At 41.4% G+C, this 12,855-nt stretch overlaps 1 protein-coding gene across 2 annotated transcripts in view; it reads right to left on the minus strand.

Moving 5' to 3' along the window:
- The window catches only part of SLC6A1 (solute carrier family 6 member 1), a 61,580-nt gene that overhangs the window by 42,440 nt on the left and 6,285 nt on the right, over nucleotides 1-12,855 (minus strand). The window contains exon 1 of one of the 2 annotated variants that reach the window (XM_072598484.1): nucleotides 6,414-6,916. The exons of the other annotated variant lie outside the window; for it this stretch is intronic. The gene's annotated coding sequence lies outside the window, so the exon portion shown is untranslated. Of the gene's footprint in view, nucleotides 1-6,413; nucleotides 6,917-12,855 lie in introns of those variants that run through there. 2 annotated transcript variants of the gene reach the window in all.

A 12,855-nucleotide genomic window follows, 5' to 3' on the forward strand; every position in this document is an offset into this window, starting at 1 on the left:
GAGGAAGGTGCTGGATTGGCATCTGAGGGCTGGGTTCAAATCCTGGTGTTATCTGGATAAGTCTCTTAACAACCCTCCCTCTCCCTAGGGTTTTCTTTTTTTAAGTTGTAAAATGAAGGGATTGCTGTAGATGATCTCTCAATTTCTACTGGGATGGAAATGTGGTATAGTAGAAAGAACTCTGAATTTGAAGCCACAGGGCCCCAGGTTCAAATCTTACCTCCCTGCTTCTCTAGGTCTCAGTTTCTTCATCTAAAAAATGGGAGAGTTGAACCATGTGACTTCTGACATCCTTTTTGGTTCTAGATCCATGAACCTATGGCTTTTAGTTTTAATGGCCACAGACCTGGATGACACCTCAGTATACTTAGCAGTGTGTCTCCTCTGCCCCAAGCCATGCTGCTCTTGTTTCTGCAGGATCCATCTTGAGCCACCCCTTCCAGGAAGTCAACCTTCCCCAGTGAACCTCCCCTTGTTCTAGCCACTCCTGCAACTTCCTATGGCCTCAGCACTTATGAATGAATTTCCTGGTGCTACCGCAAGGCACATCCTGTCTAGAGGTGAGGAGATCTGGGTCCTCATCTTAGCTCTGCCTTGCACCAGCTGGGGTGGCCCCAAGGCAGCCTGTTTTCTTGGATTCAAAGTTAGAATCTGGGTGTAGATCTCCACTCTGCCACTGAACTGCCTGTGTGAACTTGGGCAGGTCAAATCTCCATGGATCCATTTCCTACTGTGTACAATGAGGAGTAAACTAGACTAGTGGACCAGACAACCTCTAACGACCATTGAAACTCTAAATCCATGATCCTGTGATTTCTAAGGTCTCTTTCAGTTCCATCATTCTGTGTCCCGAGCCCCTTCCAACTGTCACATTCTGTGTTCTGAGGTTCTTGATAGTTCTAACATTATATTCCAAAGCCTTTGCCAGCTCTGACTTGCTCTGTTCTAAGTTGTTTCCTAGCTCTGACATTCTGTATTCTAAGACCTCTCCCATATCTGACATTCTCTGCTCTAAAACCTTGTGCTGAGATTCCATTCCAGCTGTGACATTCTGATTCTCATCTCTCATCTTCTATCTTATTTTTTCCTACTATGGTCTGTAGGGTACAAGGCTTGATCTATTTTATAAGCAACCAAGGATGTTTTGTGTGTATAACTGGTCCCTCTGAACAGATAGTAAGCCCCCTAAAGGCACAGACTGTGTCTAATACTCCTCATGTATCTCTTAGATCTCCTAGATAATGTGCTGGGCATATAGTTGACCTCCAAGACTCATAGCTCATGTTGCCATTTGGTCCTGAGTAGAGAGGAGTAATAATGGAAACAGTAACGTTGTATAATAATGAAAAGAATAACATTGTATAATAATGGAAACAGTAGCATCAGATAATAACAACTGATATTTACATAGCACTTAAAATTTCAGATGTTACCATATATACAGCTTGTATATAAAGCTGAAACCAAATCTTAAATTTTAAAGCACTAAGGCTTAAAACTGCACTCAGACTTTTGATATACCCTCTGTATTGTCACTTTTGGGCCTCACCACAATAACCCCATGAAGGAATTATGTTAGCTATGATCCCCACTTGATAGATGAGAAAAATAGGGCTTTGAGAGGCTAAGTGTTATTGCCCATGCTGACAGGTGTTTGGACCCAAGTCTTCTCATTTCCAAGTCCATTGTGACATGTCCCAGTTGACTTTAAAGACCAACCAACAAGCATTTTTTAGGCATGTACTGTGGCTTATATTCTATCAGGTGAGACTATATATATATGTATATATACATACATATATAGACACACATACATATATATGTGTATATATACATGCATACATGTATGTGTGACTACATATAAGTATATGTGTGTATATGTGTGCAAAGATACAGGAGATGGAATGTTGTGTATGAGGAAAGAGAAGACATCCTTGAAGTACTGAGATTGATAATAGCATCACTGAATGCCCACTCCCCAGGACAACCTTGCAGCTTGGGGACTCTAAATGTTAATATCTTTTTTACAGCTGAAGACAATGAGGCCTAGTGACTTTCCTGTTACCACATAGCTAGTAAGTGTACGGGCAGGATTCAAACCCACTCCCCCTGAGGGAGGCTGGCACTCTTTACCCCGCAATACTACTACTGTTGATGCTTTCCTCTCTCCATGATCTCACCTTTTTTGGACAGGATCTAAGTTGTAGCAAGAGTCTCACCCACGCTCTGCTCCTGTTCACTGTAAACATGACTTGTTTCTCAGTAGCGGTGAGGGCTCTGGCGTGCCTTGTGAAAGGAAATTCCTGAAAAACACCACCCTCAGCTTGCAGATGAGCATATGCTACCACAACTGCTGGTGCCAACTGAGAATAACTGTGAAATACAGACACGGACATCATGAGTATCTGCACCTTCTGGGGGAGTTGATGTAAGGAACCAGGCACCCTACAGGAGAGGAGGGTGGAAAGAATTCAGAATTGAGAAAGATTTGGAATCAGAGGACCTGAATTCAAATCTTAACCCTATTGTTTACAACCTGTGTGGTTCTGGGTAAGTCACCCAGTCCCTTTTTCGCCTTCCCTCCTGCCCCGGGCTTCAGTTTTTTCCTCTGTAAAATGGAGCAGTTGGGCTACATGGCTTCTAAGGTCCCTTCACATTGTAGCGTCCCATGGTAGCTAGGTTTGATAGACAAGGGACCTTAAAGACCATCTCCTTCAATCTTCTTGTTTTAAAGGTGAATTTTAACTGAAACCCAGAGAGGTAAATGGACCTGGTTAATATCACTCAGCTCCAGATGCAAACCCAGTGCTATTTCACCACAGAAAGCCAGGAAGGAAGGGATCATTCTGATCAAGGCACACAAGGTTTTGGGAGTCCATCCACTGTCCTTTCAATTCACTTTCTTAGGAGAGGAAACCACTGTGCAACTGTATTAAAGCAACAATTTTGTTATGTTAATAATGTGTTTAAAAGGTTAAGGAGGAAAGTAAGATACAATCTTTTACAAAATTCAGATCTCTCTCTCTCTCTTTCTCTCTCTCTCTCTCTCTCTCTCTCTCTCTCTCTCTCTCTCTCTCTCTCTCTCTCTCTCTCTCTCTCTCTCTCTCTGTTTCTCTCTTTCTCTGTCTCTCAGAGACAATATGGGGATTTGCTCCACTAAGTAATCATTAGGAAAATGACTGACCCAAATGGTGAGACACAATTTGACGTATATATGTTCTTTCTCTTGAGCCTTACCTCCTGAGAGATAGGTGAGGCGTTATCCCCATTCTATAGATGGCACCACTGAGATACAGAGAAACTCAGACTTGACCAAGGTAATACAAGTTAATCACAGAGCCAAGACTAGAATTCACTTCTTCAGGCTATTTTGTCAGATTCTTAGAATATTTCACAGAACAAAAAACAACAAAGCAATAAAAAAGAATTTCCTTTTTTCCTCCCATAGCCAAGGGAGAATTAGACTGCAATCCTTTCAGATGCTCAGGTGCATCTCCCAAGACAACACATTTTCCTGAAAAATTCTGCCAATCAAATTTTTTTTCATAAAAATCAATTGTTATTTGAAATACAATATGCTCACTGGTTACTTAAATGAGCCTTCTTATAAATATTTTTCTAATATGAAGAACCCCTTTTAATTATGATAACATTTTAACCTCAGAATTTCATGTATTGAATTTTCTACAATGCCACCTTCTATATATGACAAGCAATGATTTACACAGAGAAATGCTGTAAAGGATATCTGCAGGGAAATGATTAAAAAAAAGATGTGCCAGCCACACAACAAGAGATAATTAATGGAATCATAGGATCATAGATCAGAAGGGACCCTTAAAAGTGACTTAGTACAGAGGTGTCAAAAGGGGGTGCCAACCTAATATATTTAAATAAAATACAATTGGGAAATGATTAACAAATTAAGTAAAAATGCAATAGAACATAGATAATGTTAACATGTAGTTTTCTAAGCCAATATGAAGTCCAGAGGGATTCTTACATACAATTTAGTAGGCCTCTTTCTATGTGAGTTTGACTGATTCAGTCGAACTTCCTCTTTCTGTTATTGTTGTTCAGTAATTTCAGTTGTGTCTGACTCTTCATGACCCCATTTTGTGTTTTCTTGACAAAGATACTGCAGTGGTTTTGACATTTCCTTCTACAGCTCATTTTCCAGACGAGGAAACTGAATCAAACATGGTTAAGTGACTTGCTCAGGGTCACATAGCTAGTAAGTGTCTGAGGTCAAATTTGAACTCAGGAAGATGAGTCTTCTTAACTCCAAGTCTGTGCACAATGGCTCCACCTAACTGCCCTGCTGGGCATTCCCTCATTTAGTTATCCATAGTTATGAAATTTACCTAGTCTATTCTCTGCCTGGACCTCACTGCAACCTTGGACAAGGTATTTCCCCCATCTGGGACTCAGTTTCCAACTAGATAACTTTAAGTTCCTGCTTGGATCTGACATGCTGTTTGATTTCAATCACAGTCTTTCCGCCTTCCTCAAAGTGATTGAATTTCGTGGGCCTATGCCCTAAGCCCTCAAGGACCATCCCCTAGAATGGACAGTTAGGCTAACAAAGAAAGAGAAGTGTGACTTAGACTCAGACAGCTGAGGACTAGATAGAGATCTTTGAGCGGAATGACTCACTGTGGGAGTTCATAGGATTATGGGGTTACTAGAAAGGATCTTAGAGGTCAAGCCTCTGATTCCATAACTGAGAAAACTAAAATACAGAGAGTTTAAATGACTTGCCCTGGGTCACAAAACTAGTAGGTGATGGAGGTGGGATTTGAAGTCAAGTCTTTTCTACTCGAGGTCCACAGCCCTATCTAACATGCGCTGTTATCTCTCTTCATTAATGCATTCTCCATCACTTGAGGGTCTTAGAGGGGACTCTTGATGACTGCTTGGTTAGGGACATTGTAGAGGGGATTCCTTTTTAGGTAGTGGTTGGGCTGGATGATCTCAGAGGTTCCTTCCAGTTATCATTCAATAAATCTATTCCTAATTCCTATTAATTTTTAATTCCTTTGGTCTTGGACATGTCACCTCTTTTCTCTGGGGTCCAGTTTAGTTATCTGTAATCAAATGAAGGAGTGAGAGCGGATCATTTTGAAGATATCTCCCAGATCTAACATTGTATGACTTTAAGAAATGATGATCCTTCAGAAGAGAAATGGGAAGAGAGACAGATAGCTAAAGGCAGAGAGAGAGAAAGGGAGAGAATAAGAGAAGGAGAAAGAGAGGAGAGAGAGAAAGACAGAAAGGAAGAGAAAAAGAGAAAGCGAGAGAGAGAGAGAGAGAGAGAGAGAGAGAGAGAGAGAGAGAGAGAGAGAGAGAGAGAGAGAGAGAGAGAGAGATGCTTTCCCATAAATCCATGGTTTCACCAATATGGACACTCCTGCCACTGAAATAAATTGCAAATGCTCCACACCTTAGTCTAGGGGTAGTTAACATAGACCTTTACTGGTGAAGTCTATGGGAGGTAACCTCAGAATAATGTTTTTGCACACATAAAATGGATTACATAGGATTACAAAGGAAGCCAATTATATTTTAAAATGTTTTCAAAAAGTAAGTCCATGGCCCCCAGGTTAAGAATCTGCTGCCATCTTAGGAGATGGGCTTTGAGACTTTGTGTGGCCAAAACACTCCTCCTTTGATGCTCACCCCTCCTGGGTTGGATTTAACTTTTCCAGTCTTGTTCCACTAGTTGCTAGATGATCCATGACCTCTTATGGACCACACACTTTCAGCCATGCCAGCTTAGGAAGAACGGTTATCCGGTGCCTTGCTGATGCAGCTTTTTGTTACCCAAGGTCACCTTTGAATTATATACAAAGTAATTGGGAAAATAGGTATTTATTGTGTTATCTACAACGTGCAGAGACAGCATTTTGGGCCTTGTTCTCCTCCCAGACTCCACTTTCTGCATCATCCTGGATTCTATCCCACTGCCATCTGGGACCCTAGTCTTAAGTGGGCTCTTGGAGTATGGAAATAGATCATAGATTTAGATTTTGAAGGAACCTTAGAGGCTACTGCATCTAACTGCCTCAGAGGGCTACAAATAGAATTGTTTCACTCTTTCTGTGGTGGCAAAGAACTAGAAAACTATGGAAATGTCCACTGATTGGGGTACAGCTGTACAAACCGTGGTATACAAATATAATAGAGTACCATTGTGCTATAAGAAATGAGGAAAGGGATGGTTTTAGGCAAACCTGAGAAGACTTGTATGAACTGATGCTGAGTGAAGTAAAGCAGAATTGGGAAAATATTTCATAGAATAGCAATAGCATTGCAAAGGTAAAGAATGTAAAAGACTTAAAGAAATCTGATCGATGAAGTGACCAGTTGATTGGTACAGTTCCAGGGAACTCATGATAAAGCATAGTACTCACCTCCTGGCAGAGAGGTGATGGACTCAAGATGCAGAATGAGACATTCATTCTGGACAGGGCCAATGAGAGAATTTGTTTTGCTTGACTGCACATTTTTTTAAACAAGGGTTTTGCTTTTCTTTAAGAATTTTTCTTTTGATGGTGGAATGAGAGAAGAATAAATACTTGTTGATTGAAAAAACCAAATAGAACTCTTTCTCATGTCCATGTGCACATACACACATCACCTTCCAATGTCCAACCTGTAAATCAGAGAAACGAATGCTTGGTTGATTCTCTTCACTTGTTGTGAATGCTTTTTCAATATTGTCTTTCCACCAGAAACAAGGAAGGCATGGCCATTTTCCTGTCAATAAGAACACTTTGCCTGTAGAGAGGGGAAGAGTGCAGGGAGAAGGGATGAACCCCCATAAACAAATATATCAGAGCTGCCTGAATCAACATTCCACACACAGAGCATCAAGCTCCGGGCTCTCAGCTCCCCCATTATCTTTGGAGGGCACATGTTCTGTTGTCACGGTAACCAGAATCCTTCCCCCAGCTCTATTATTCCAGGCACATTGGGCTTCTTCCCGTCAGTCTGCCAGGTGCTAATGGTCCTGGAGTAAGGACAAGAGTAGAGAAACCTGCTAGGAGTGGGATAAGCAAGCAGGGGGAGGTGAATGAGAACACAGAGAGAACAACTGAGAAACGAAATCTGATGACTAGAGAGGTATGGGCAATCTTAACCAGCCAATGGTCTCCACTGAGCCGGGACATTTGATTTAACAAAGATATTGGATTGCCTCCAGGTGTTTCCAGTATCAGTTCCTCCATTTCAGCTCCCCCAGCCTCAGTTTCTTTGTCTGTAAACTGGGGCAATTAGACTAGATGGCTCTGAGGTGCCTTCCAACCCCTGATCTAGAAGTCTAAGCGCCCAGTGACTGCTAGCCAGAAAATTATAATTCTGACTACATGGATGAGGACACAGATTTAGAGGGTTAAGGGAGTTAGGATAAAAGAATTTTAGAATTGGAAGGAACCTTAAAGATAATCCATCTGGCCTAATAAACTCATTTTACCGAGAAAGAGATCCAGAGAGAAAAAGGGACCTGGCTAGAGCTAGTAGTGTGTGTGTGTGTGTGTGTGTGTGTGTGTGTGTGTGTGTGTACACATACATGCATACACTTTGACATCCTCCCTCTCCTGCTGGTTGCAAATGTTCTTTCAATTTTATCTTTCCATGAGAAATCAAGGAGGGCATATACGCATGCATACATGTTGTCCCTTAATATAATGTGATGCCTTTGAGAGCAGGGATTTTTGTTTTTGTATGCCCAGTGCCTTGGCACACTTGTTGATTGATTGATTGATTGGTTGATCTGGCAGTACATCCATACAACCTAGAAAGATCTGGGTTCCAAATCATTGTCCTGTTTTTAGGGATCCCAGCCTAACTTGCTTTTCCATATTTGCCTATGTAGACACAGTCTTCATCAGGCAGGCTCAATCCCTAAGGAAGTTTTCTTTCATCCAGTGGTTTGGAGGTGTATGCTTTTCTCACCTCAAAGATGTCAACATCTGATATCACCTCCCTAGGTAGACAATGGGCATGAGTGACAGTGGATGCTTTTGGATGAGGGTTGTATTGTCTGAGCTCTGAGCATTCTTCATTTGCTTATGACAATGGTATCGTCTTTAAGTTCCTCACTCACAGTTCCAGTGGTGCCTTTTAACTCCTCTGGGGTTGAGATTTTCACTTAATATCCACAGTATAATTAACACTGCTGCATCTGTACCATATCATTAATGGCATTCAATGCCATTCAGAGAAAGGGTCATTATCTTCCACTCAAGTCATTAATTTGGGGGAAGCTATTAGAAAGGGGAAAATGGTGGAGGAAGCCATGCATGCTGATTTCCTTCCGTTCTTTTGGAGAATCACAGAATATGGGGACTGAAAAGAATTGTAGAGAGAGTAGTAAGTCCTTTTTACAAACAAGGAAACTGAGGCCCATAGATGGAGGAAAATTTACCCAAGGTTATATAGTTAATTTTGAGTGGGGAATATAAACTAGACTTTCCAACTCCCTCCTCACCCAAAATTCTTTTCACTATACTAAGCAACTTAAAAATTAAATATATCTGTCTAGACGTATTTCATGTATATGTTTAGTAGACACTTACTTGGAGTGTTGGACAAGTCACACACCCTTTTTGAGCCTCAGCTTCCTTATTTGTAATCTGAGATTGGATTAAATGTGTTTTAAGACCACATCCCAGCTCTAGGTCCTAAGAAACATGATGTCAAAATACAGATAATAAATGTATCTTGTCAAATAAAACTTTTCATGGTACCTTTACAGATGTTTATAAAGTTAGAACCTTACCTACAAGTCCTATCCACTCCCCTCTCTTCTCATACTCCCCTCTCCTCCCTTCCCTTAAGTCACAGGTTCATCATGCAAGCTACTAGTGTGGATCATTGGAAAGAAATACTAAGTTAAGGAAGATTGTCTCTAGCACTCTAGCCTTGTGGGCTTCCGTGATGTAGGCATACTGACGATTTCTGGGAGAATTTGACTAGGCTACTAGTAGCTGCTTCTGTTCAGTCTTTCTCCTGGAGCTTTTAAGAGAAACTCAGCAAGGATGAGTGCCCTCTTGTTATGATTCAAAGATCTTGTTCAACCTATTGCAACCTTTGCTGATGGGCTTGAATCCTCCTCCCTCCCCCACCCCGCCATGGGATCCACTGAGTCACATCACTCTTTTTAGAGAAAGCCCCTGGTTTAAGACGAAGATGGATCTAAAAAGAATAGTAAATGATAGGCAGTGAGATTAACAACTAAGAGCAGGAGCCTTAGAAAAACTGGCTGACTCTGTTTTTTTACAGATGAATCTTGGGATTAGTGACTTGCCCAAGGAGGTCCAAGCAGTAAGGAGGAGCATTGGGAACTGAATCCAGGCACTCAGATGTTAAAAGTAGTAGGTTTTCCCCTATTACATGAAATTGCCAGTCCCCAGGTGGGGACTCAGGGCTTCAGGTCTGGGCAGTGTAGGGGGAAGAATCACTCTTTTCTATGTGACTTAATAGAAAGTGCCACTCCCCAAAAAGACATGATAAATCAGTTTGTGATGGTTTGACCTGGAGATGTGTGGCCAGGCAAATGCCAGGTCATGTGTGTCTGTCTGTGGGTACAGCCACTGACATTCACAATCTGAAAGAACAGCTCTTCCAGGTGTCAGCTGTCAGTTCTAAGAGAAAGTAATTTAGTGGAGTGGAAAGCTCATTGGATCTGGAGTTGGAAGCAGCAGTGGCGAGAATACTGGGTTTGTCATCAGAAGCCATGGGTTTGCATCTTCATTCTGCCTCTTCCTACTAGTGTGACCTTGTCACTGAACCTCTCTCTGCTTCAGTGGCCTCATCTGTAAGATTAGGTTGGATTAAATGATCTCTAAATCCCCTTTCTTCTAGTTCCTAAAAAACCTAAGATTCGGATACATTCAATGGATCTGTAATATCTCTCTACAAGTCAAACAAAGACCCTTCACCTGCACCCCATCTCGAGCTAAATGTTCTGACTTGTTTTCAATTTCGGTGCCTTCAGTATTCATGTTAACTTGATTCCACCTGGACAAGCACATTGGGATTGGGAGGGCATCATACACAATTGGATTTGCCTTGGCTTACACTGCCCTCCCCTACTCCATCCTGAAGATGACCTGAGTAAAAAAGTCTCTACAGTGGGGAGAACACTATATTTGTTGTCAGAGGATCTTATGCAAATAACCTTGGGCAAATTAGTTTTTAGCACTAGCTTTCAGGATTTTGCTTTTTTAAATTTTATTTGAAAAATGAGAGGGTTAGCCTACAAGAAGTCTAAGCTCTTTCTTAGTCCATTGATCTATAATCCTGTAATAATAACTAACATTTAAATAGCACATTAATTTTGCAAAGCATTTTATAAAACATTATCTCATTTGATCCTATGAGATAAGTGCTATTGTTCTAACACTCATTTTGTAGATGAGGAAACTGAGGCTGGAGGAGGGGTGTGACTTGCCAAGAGTCACATAGTGTCTGAGGTCTGATTTGAACTCAGAGCTTTCTGGCTCCAAGTCTAGTGTTCTATGCCATCTACCTGTTTCTATGATCCAAAGTTTGTGGATTGGTCCTTCTTAAAAGAGAGTTGGTAAGGAAAGCATGAGATTCACGATCCCAAATCTCCCAAACATCAAAACTGGTCCAACGTGCAAGTAGAAATATGTGCTGCCTTTCTACCCTGGCATCAACATTGGGTCCTACTTGAACAAGGGCTGAGAGTGGAGACCCTGTTCTGGAATTACTCTGTGATTTGATTTGACCTGGGGATGAGTTATGTCCAACAAGCAGAGATCACAGAAATGAAATTTGCTTAACCAAAGGTCCCCAAAGGGATCTTTCATAAGGTCCTTTTTCATAAAGGAATATTGGAATGGCAATAGGCCTGGATAAGCAAAAACTTCATGTTGCATGACCATCCAGCGCATAGTGTTGGAACTGGGGTCAGGAAGTTTCAGTTGTTGTTAGTTATTTTAATTGTGTCCAACTCTTTGTGACCCTATTTGGACTTTTCCTGACAAAGATACTGGAGTAGTTTGCCATTTCCTTCTCCAGATTTTTACAAATGAGGAAAATGAAGTAAACAAGGTTAAGTTACTTGCCCAGGGTTAAAAATTAGTAAGTGTCTGAGGTTGGACTTGAACTCAGGTCTTCTTGACTCCAGGCCTGGCACTGTATCCACTGCACTGTTTAGCTGCCCAGAAAGATATCCTCCCTCAGACACTTACTGGTTTAGCTGTATGCCTGCCTGAGTTTCCTCAACCATAAAATGGGTATCATAATAGCATCTACCTCCCAGGGTTGCTCTGAGGATCAAATATGTAAAACTCTTTGCAAACCTTAAAGCATGGTATAGCTATAATATTACTTCAACAGTAGCACATGAAATAATTGGGTAAGACCATAAATATAAAATTGGAAGGGACTTAGAAGTTATCTAGTCCAGTTCCCTCAATTTATAAGTGAAAAGACTCCAGAGAGTGTTGCCCAAGGTCAAATGGGTTATCCAAGCCAATCCAGAATTCGAACCCACGGCCACTGCCTCTAAATTCAGTGTTCTTTCTACAGCATCAAGCTGATTTTTCAGCCCTTGTGGAGTTGAGGATTCATCTTTGTGGGAAGGCTATTCTATAGTGGTGGATAATTAATTCCCTTCTTATTGGCTCCAGATTTGAATGTGAAAGCCCAGAAATGGGTTGCCAGGGCTTAAAACTGAATGCCATCGTTTCTGCCAGGCGAGGATATGCCCATAATGACTATAACTGTTGGAGGATGCTTTCCTTAACTTTTGTCCAGGGGAGTGGGGAGGAGTCATTCATGTCTTCTCTTCTGTTCCCCCTTCTAGTGATCCACAGCACCTGAGCTGGCTGGGGAGGGTTGGGGCTGTGGTCAATGGATGGCCAACGGGGTAAAACTACTTGATGGATGTAGAGATTGACCCTGGAGCTGTCTCCATGTTAGTGTACTTAGGAGCTGAGGGAAGACATCCAGTTTCCAGATATTCCCTCTGTTTCAGCACTATTTGACTTAAAAAGAACTTTAAAAGTGAGTGAGCCTGCAGACAGGAGAGCTGAATGTCTGTGAAGGTGTCAAGTCTTCTCCAACCCCAAAATGATTCTTATAAACTGTCCCTTCTGGACAAAGAGGGAAGGCTTTGGGCCTATCTTGCAGAATGAGATGGCACCTACTCACCGAATATTAGAACTAAAAGGGACCACCTTGATTAACCAGTCCAGGAGTTTTAAATGTCAATCTAAGTCTTCTCAGAATGTTTTTAAATGCATAAAATAAACTACATAGGGTTACAAAGAAAACCAATTTTATGGAATTAGCTATCAAAATATTTTCCAAAAAATTAGTTTGTGGACCCCAGGCTATGAAGTCCAGAAGTAGTCCATAGCCCTCATTTTATCAATGAAGAAATTGAAACCTAGAGAGAGCAAATGACTTGTTCAGAGCCTCATTAGTGACTAAGCATTTTGTTTTCTCCATCACTAGCCTGGTGGTCTATGCATAGAGTCCCACTGTTTGGGAAATCATAATAGAGCTGTACTATTTAGAGCTGAAAGTCATCTTAACAATTATCTTTTTCCAACTCCCTTATTTTGCAGATGAGAAAAATGAGACTGAGGGAGGTGATATGATTTTCCCAAGGTCACAAAACTGATGAACAATAGCCAGGATTCAGGGACAGGTCTACTGGCTTCAAATCCAGTGTCTCTACCCACCCATGCAAATATACCATGCTCCCTCCTGTTATGACTGACACCAAGAGGAGTTGTTCTTTCAGGTTGAAAGCAGAGGAATATATTAGATAGAACACTGGACTTGGAGTCGGGGCAGACCTGGATTCAACTCCTT

Source organism: Notamacropus eugenii, chromosome 3, assembly GCF_028372415.1.
Source record: "Notamacropus eugenii isolate mMacEug1 chromosome 3, mMacEug1.pri_v2, whole genome shotgun sequence".
NCBI classification, from domain to species: Eukaryota; Metazoa; Chordata; class Mammalia; order Diprotodontia; family Macropodidae; genus Notamacropus; species Notamacropus eugenii.